Raw genomic sequence first — 8,221 nt, forward strand, 5'->3', positions numbered from 1 at the left:
CTGTTTCTGCGTGACTGAATCGCTGCAAAACAAGAAGCGGGAAGAGCTCCGGTCTGACTCATACTTGAGGTCAAGTATATGAACGAAAAAAAATCACATAAAGCACATACTTTCCTCTTTCAACTGACACAACAACCGCAGTCACAACATTAAAGGAATAGTTCTCCCTCAGGCCATCCAAGATGTAGATGAATTTGTTTAGGAGATTTGGAGAAATGTCGCATTACATGACTTGCTCACCACTGGACCCTCTGTAGTGAATGGGTGCCGTCAGAATGAGAGTCCAAACAGCTGATAAAATCACCACAGTAATCCTCACCACTCCAGTCCATCAGCTAACATCGTTTGAAGAAAAAGACTGCGTATTTATACAAAACAAATCAATTATTGAAACGTTTTGAACTTCAAATCATTGCTTCTGGCTAAAATATGTGTTCTGCTGCGTCCATAAAATAGTTTTCTCTAAAGTGGGAAAGTCATTTCGTCTGAAAAAGGAGAGAAATACACACAGATCAAGCACTGTTTACAAGTGAAAAACTGTTCTATACATATATGTGGGTGGATTTTGATGTGAGAGGACACATTTTTTAATGATTATGGACTCATATTTTAATCAGAAGCAACCGTTTAAAGTTAAAATGTTAAAATGCGACGGATGTGTTTCTTACAATCATGCAGCTTTCTGTTTCACAAGATGTCAGGTGATGGACTGGAGTGGTGTGAATGTTTTTATCAATGGTTTGACTCTCATTCTGACGGCACCCATTCACTCTAGAGCATCCATTGGTGAGTAAATAATTTTATGCTACATTCTCCAAATCTGATGAAGACACAAACTCATCTACATCTTGGACGGCCTGAGTGCATGTACATTTTAAGCAAGTTTTTTTGGTGAACTAAGCCTTTTAGTTTGCTTTTGTTGTGTTAATTGTACAGCACTGCAGCGAGAGAAAGAGGAAAAGCATGTGCTCTGTGGTTTATAATGTGATTTTTATCACTTGGTGTGTGGTCAGAGTGTCTTTGACCTCAAAGCGAAGCACTGCGTGCTGGGAAACATGTATTCCGGAAACTTCTCGCATGAAGAGGAAACCTTAGATCAGTGCCATGAACGTAAAGACAGAGAGAGAAAGGTGAACAGGATCTAAACTCGTACTTGTTCCTGCTGCGTGTCAAAATGACACACTGAAATATCTGTATTAAATCTAAAGTACCAGCTATTAATGAAATATCAGCACTTTTGACTCTTGACTTTTGAATTTTAGCCAGTAAGCAGTCACATAGCAATGCCTTGAACGGACCATAACACACCAACTTCTGCATGAGCAAACAGCATTTACATTTTCTTCAGAACTCGCTCTGTATGTTTTTCAGTGTGTTTGTTTGCAGTGATGTGGAACACTTGACCTGCATGTATTCATCTCATGACTCGCAGTGAGCACAAATAAAGCCTTCAAAATACAGCAGCTGATGTAAGACTGTAAGAAGTTTTTTTTTTATGCCCAAAACAATAAACTATGAAGTTATCTATATTCTCCAAAAATACATGTTTTTCACAATCTTGCTTCTTATGTAAATAGACCTTATCTGAACAATGTTTAGACATTTTGTACTGGGGAAAAAATGCAAAAATAAATAAATAAATAATAAAATACAGAATTTGTGGTAAAAAGACCATGTGATGTGTGGTTTTTGCACATTTTTTATTTTTTATTGCACAAAAAAGTCATACAGATTTGGAACAACGATTCTTTAGAGAAAATATCTGATACATATGCAGATGTCTCTCACTCTCTGGTGTATGAAATAATGCTGTTATGAGGATCATCTAACTCTTAAAGAAGCATACACACACACACACACACAACCTAGCTTTGCAGATGCTTTGCGCATCTCATCAGCAAGTGTTAGTGATTTAGAGAAAATCTCCAAAAACTCAAATCTTGTGAAAAATGTGTGTTACATCATTTCTCTATGCTGACAACAGCAGAAAGTCTCTGCTTGGGTTTATATTCCCAACAACCAAACCCTGACCTAAATACACATACAGATATTGATTTCACGAGACACACACACACACACACACACACACACACACAGAAATTGCATTACTGCATTTAAATGTAACTGAGTCAAAATTCAATCCACTGCATAAGAGGTCAGGGGTCAACTGTGTGAAAAAGAAGGAGCTGATATGTCACTTTAAAAGTAGTCATGCAGATAGCGCCATCTGCTGTTTATAATTTAAAATGGGATAGAAATCAATGCAATTGCTTTTATCCACCTTACTTTTCAAGGCAGGAGTAAGCTGTTTTCATTCATAAGTCGCTATAGATGAAAAAGTGTAGTAAACAGTAAAACTATTTGTGCAACAAACAGTGTGTTTAGAATTATGACAGTTTGGCAGTTTATTATTTAAAATAATAACATGATAAAAAATACAAGTGGATAAATAAAGTGGATAAACACCAATAATTAAAGACAAAAATGGTAAAAATATACAGTGTACAGTAGGCTACTATAGCCCTACTGTTATAGTATACTAAAACTATCTCCACAAGGGGACGCTAATGTGTAACAAGTATTACAATAATCAACAATAACTTCTTATCTTTCACCAGGTTCCTTGCCAGCTTGATGAAAAGTCTCGATTGTGGTGCATACCTTCTTAATATGAGCTGCAGAGGTCAGTACCAATAAACTACACTTGAGATGTGTATTCATTGTATGCTACGGGCGAATAATATAAGAGGAAATCATGTATTCTGTGTTTATGGCTGTATATGCTGTAAAAATCTGAATTCTAATCGGCTGAAGTTTCGTAGAAGGATACCGAATCATCTTCTCCCTCACACATACAAACAACTCCAGAGATAAACAGCTGGACACAATAAGCAGAATCTCCTTCTGTCCTTCTTTCGACTGTTTTTCCACAGTATTGCGTTTCACAAAGCACGCTGCTCACGTGAAACCTGTTTGGATGTGTAAGCAGATCTGAGGAACAGAAAGCCAGGAAGACTAGTGCTTTCAAATGATCCAAACGCTTCGTGACAGGACTTCACCTGCGCCAGAAATGCGCGAAATCCTCTGAATTCTTCCATGACGTGAGAGAGAGAACGTGAAACTTTCAAACCTGCACTGATTCAGAGAGAAAAAGACCAACACCGACACATTTCCATAACTACATATTCATGAATCTGACAAAACAAAGGATGCTCTAATGATTCCTCAACCATCCTGACCTCGTATTTGAGAGAATGACCCATATTTTCAGTAGGCTAGTTATTTGGCTATTTTCCCCATTATCATTCACAATGATGTTTGTTGTATAAGTATGTTCAGTTTCTGACTGCTTTGATGGTTTTATTGTTTGAATGCCAATTCAGAAGGCACAAACCTGTGCATTGCATAATATTATAGCTATTGCAAATAATCTCATGCGTGCATTCCTCTCTCTATGGACATAGCTGCACTGATCAGAGGAAAGGAGAGATTATGCCGCAGGAATCTGATTACTAGAGGAGAGGCTTTCATTGTGATGTCACTGCACTGGAATGTGACATGGTTGATGAATAACGAGTGCAATTCAAACCAGGAAAGCGCTCGTTATCCCAGCGTGGAGGAGTTTTGCCTCATGATATAAGCACGAAATCTGTCCGGCATCCCACAATGCCTCGCATCCCCCAACCGAAGGCCACAGCAAAACCAAAAGAACTCATTTACCCAAATTTATGAACCGCTGCGCAATCTAACACAGATTTGTCAATGCCTTGGAAATGAATCATAATTACTTTTCTTATTTTTGCACAATTCAGTAACAAGAAGAACCGGCCTTTGATTGAGGAGAACAATGTGTACAAAGTCTGTCAAACCTCGTGTTTAGAGCCTGCCACTCTGCAGATTTAACAAATTCCCATTACGTTTAATGCAACATTATAATATATACAGTTCAGATTGTTTTATGGTTATGTCACAGTATGATGCAGCTTTGCAAAGAGGCTGTTATAAAAGAAAGTTGTTGTTAAAGACTATAAACACAACTGCAAATATCTACGTTTACGTCACAGGAACTAAAGTAAAAAAGTAACTGAAATGAATATTATTTCGTACAATTCGGAGAAATAAAAAATTGCACTTTTAATTTTTTTCTGTTTCTGCCATGAAAAAAAAGAATTGTGACTTTTTATCATTATACATACATTTACTTGCAACTTTTTTTCTTCTCAGAACTGAACTTTTATCTTGCAATTCTACGTTTTTTTGTTTGTTTGTTTCTGCCACACACAAAAAAAAAGGTAACTACGACTTTATATCTCGCAGTGTGTTTTTGCAGGGAATAGATGAGGGAACTAGAGTTGTTGAATGATGCAGGCTCTGTGGATAGTATAGAGAGCTGTCTGGATCTAAACTCAACGTGGCAGTTCGGTGCTAGCATTAAATATTTAACCTGTTAAGTGGAGCTCACCGGGATGGCTCTGATGCAAAAGGAAGCCTGAAGAGACCTGCGGGATAACCACACACACATGGCTCTATCTCTGTGATGTCTAAGACACACAATAAGGATTCTAAAATTAATTGTGATGGAAGAGTTTTCACAGTTTATCCAAAGGTTACTGCTGTTTCAAAAAGTACTGTGATGTTACCATGTTGTTTTGACTCTTTGGGATTTTTTTTGGAAGGACACTGAAGTATCAAATTGTATTGCTATCCTACAGTGGCAGTCAACAGCTGGGAAAATTTTGATTTTTTAAAATAGAATATATATAAGAGAAAAATAATTGTACTGTATTTTTTAATCAAATAAATGCATAACAGTTTTTTCACCTGATGCAAGGCCAGCTACAAGGAAACCTCAGAAACTGTTTCATTTCTGTTTGTTCCTTTGCTGTAACAGTAAACTGTAAACCGTGGGTCAAACATCAGCATAAGGAGCTCCAGAGATCAAACTAATCTGCTTGAAAGGGTGAAAGGTCACAGATTTTGGAGGAATCGACAGACTGATGGTAAACTACACGCTTCAGTCACTAGCGTCTCTCTCTCTCTGCATTCCTCTGGTGTTAGGTAAGAACCTCTCTTGCCAACCCAAGTAAAATTATGTTTTCAAATTTCCATGATTCAACTTCCTCATCCTGGTCATCGAGTCCATATACGGCTAATTTCCATTTCCCTGATGTAATCAGCCTCTGCTTGTTGTAAATGGTTCTCGGTGCTTTCAGATTCATATCACGCAAGTAAATAACTGCACGTCTGTAAAAATTGTGGAATTTGTGGTGTTCTGATGTGTTTGTTTGAGTGATACGAGATCATTTCGGTTGATTTGGGCAGAATACACGATAGCAATGTTGTTGTTGTTTTTTAAATGAATCTTTTGTAGTACACTACGATGCAAACATTTTGGGTTGGTGAAAAAAATTTTAATAAAAAAATAAGAATAACTTTTGCTCACCAAGGCTGCATTTATTTAATAAATAAATAAATAAACAGTAAAATTAGGAGAAATTATTACAATGTGAATCAATGTTTTTTTTTTATTATAATCTGTTTTAAAATGTAGTTTATTCCTGTAATGCAAGGCTGAATTTTCAGCATAATTACTCAAGAAGAAAAGCTAAAAAAAAAAGATGTTTTGCAACATTACAAATTATTTTTTTCTGTCAATTTTCATCCATTTAATGCATCCTCAATTAAAATTAATGAATGAATAAAATAATTGATGTCTTAAAAAAATAAAAAACTTAGAACGGTAATGTATTTGTTCCTGCTCTAAATGTGCAAAGATCAAAGCGCACACTGAGAGCATTTTGGAATTATAAAGTTATTAGAAATAATCTATTTTCAATTAAAGTTATAGCCATTTGAAACACCATGAGCAAACATTTGGCCTAAAAGTTAATCTTATGCAAGTGAGCAGCAATGGAAAGCAGCAACATCTACTAACACCAGCAGTTTGATGACATCCCACAGTTTGTTCAGTGTCAGTTTGAGTAAATATACATGTACATTTCAAAAGATCAAGGACAATTATGTTTTTCATGATCTGACACCAAGTTCCCCTGATTATGTCTTTAGATTTTATTTCTTCCCAAGCACAGACTTTAGGATGTTCTTGTCATAGAGGACTGTTGAGACTCTCCATCAACACACCACACAGAATCAGCAGACTTCTGCTGATTGGGAAGATCGAGTCGATCTCAAGTTGCTATTCGTCCAGTGGGATGCCTGTCATTTGAGTCCCGCCTCCTCTGTCTGTCCAAACAGGAAACACAGTGATACACGATTACATCAAACTTACTGAAAGTTCTCGCAACTCTCTGGAGAAGCGTGTTGATATTTATGAGCTGCATAACCATTTGCACACACACAACCTTCAGTAACCTCTCCTCTCCTCTCTTTCTCACTCGCTCTTTCTTTTCTCAGTTCATTGGAAGTTCTTTCATATTTAATGAGATTAGTTCCACCCACTGCCTGTGCTGCAGTGTTCCTGTAGCTGAGAGAAACACAAAGAGATGGACAGAAAAACACAGACCACATGGTGAAAGACAGAGAGAGAATGTTTCATTCTCATGAGTCCAAACCTGACCCCAGATCAGATCTCCTGCCCCGTCTTCTGCTTCAGTCCCATAGATGGTGCCATTTAAGAATTGAGGTCGTGTGTGTGTGTGTGTGGTCTCTCTATGAATCCAGCTTGTTTTTTTCCCCTAAGGTAAACATTACTAGTATTATTTCACAAAGTCTTAGTTATCTGAACAAACTTCTATAGCAAAATATCAAACTTTGGAATGTAACTCGCTCATCATCGTTTGTGTTGTGAACATGAATGATAAATTAAATTGTGCAGGTTGTAGAGGAGCGTGCTATAAATTTTAATGGGCGTTTTGTCCAATAAGCAGCCACTTAGCAATTGCCCCAAATACCCTAGCAACTGCACATCAACATGCTAAAGCTGCTCAGAGCACCTTAGCAACTGCATTGCAACGCCCTGGCAACTACCAACCACTACCAACCACGCATTGTGGCAGTAGGTACGTCCATCTTTCGGAAGACAACTAGTGAGTTTTGCACAAGCTAGCATGGCTAAAAAATTATTTTTTTTTACAGTATTCTTGATTGGTTCATAATTAAAAGTCCATCATCCTTGCTGGCACATGAACAGCCTGAAAACCTGATTCTAATGTTTGCCACATTGGAGATCATTTGATCCAAACCTTCTGCGTGAGTTTGTTTTTAACAGCTGGGATTTTATTTTGATAAGCGCTTGAGTTGCATCAGATATTGTTGCCAATTATATCGTTTCGTTGTGTTTTTGTTGCAATTTTACACACACTGACTAGTCTGGAAACTTAGCCTGGGGTGGGTTATCTAAACACGCTGAGAGCAGAGGCGAGATTTTCAGGTGGGCCTGTGGTTTATCACTGACGGCTAATAGACGGAATCCAGATGACAGCGGGAAGAGCGCGAGAAAGACAGAGAGATATAAACAGTGTTATGGCATGTGTTATGGTCTCACATCTCTGATTGATGATCTTTAGCACAAGGTTGGTGCTTGGAAACGATCTGGAGAACAGGAAGTTTTAACCTCTCCTGAAGTCCATTCCAATTGTCCCAGATGAAAGAGTCAGGTGATATTACCTCACATGAGCGCGTTAATGAACGGAGAGAGCAACTATGTTCATTGTTCTGCCCTGTTAGAGTTTATAAATAGTTAGCGGCAGCTCACGATTGGGAGAGGACACTGAGATATCTTATCTTTAGGAGACTCTTTAAAGCTCCAAAAGGAAACACACAGCCTGAGAAACAGAGACTGTAATCGGAGGATGTTAGCATTGCTGTACTTTTGTATTTATAAAAGGGAAAGATGAAACAGTTTTTCCTGAAATCGAGCTCAAACGAACTTAATCAACAAACCCGCCCTTCCAATGCCGTAGACTAGCAACATGTCTGGTCCACTTTTATAGTTTCAGCAGTATAAGCCTTACAAGCTTTGACAAATCCAGTACATCTTCTTCTTCAGAGGTGCTTGTTGTAGCAGTTCAGGGAACTTGAGAACATGACTTTGCTTCCTGTGATTCAGTGATGTTGTGTAGAATCCAGCTCATCTGATCGGAGCTAGTGCTTTGAGACAGCTTTTTGTTTTTCATGCTTGTAGTGTGGACTGTTGTAGGGAAGTAGTGGCCTAGTGGTTACAGAGTTTGACTCCTAACCCTAGGGTTGTGGGTTTGAATCT

The 8,221-nt window shown here is 37.9% G+C and overlaps 1 long non-coding RNA gene across 1 annotated transcript in view; it reads left to right on the top strand.

The window, feature by feature from the left end:
• Window positions 1-5,313, top strand: part of LOC113043164 (uncharacterized) — a 19,768-nt gene extending 14,455 nt beyond the window's left edge. The window contains exons 3-4 of the long non-coding RNA XR_003275675.1: window positions 2,619-2,683; window positions 4,892-5,313. This is a non-coding gene — a long non-coding RNA (uncharacterized LOC113043164). The remainder of the gene's footprint in view (window positions 1-2,618; window positions 2,684-4,891) is intronic.
• Window positions 5,314-8,221: the final 2,908 nt, after the last annotated feature.

The sequence above is a fragment of the Carassius auratus genome, chromosome 25 (assembly GCF_003368295.1).
Source record: "Carassius auratus strain Wakin chromosome 25, ASM336829v1, whole genome shotgun sequence".
Lineage (NCBI taxonomy): Eukaryota > Metazoa > Chordata > Actinopteri > Cypriniformes > Cyprinidae > Carassius > Carassius auratus.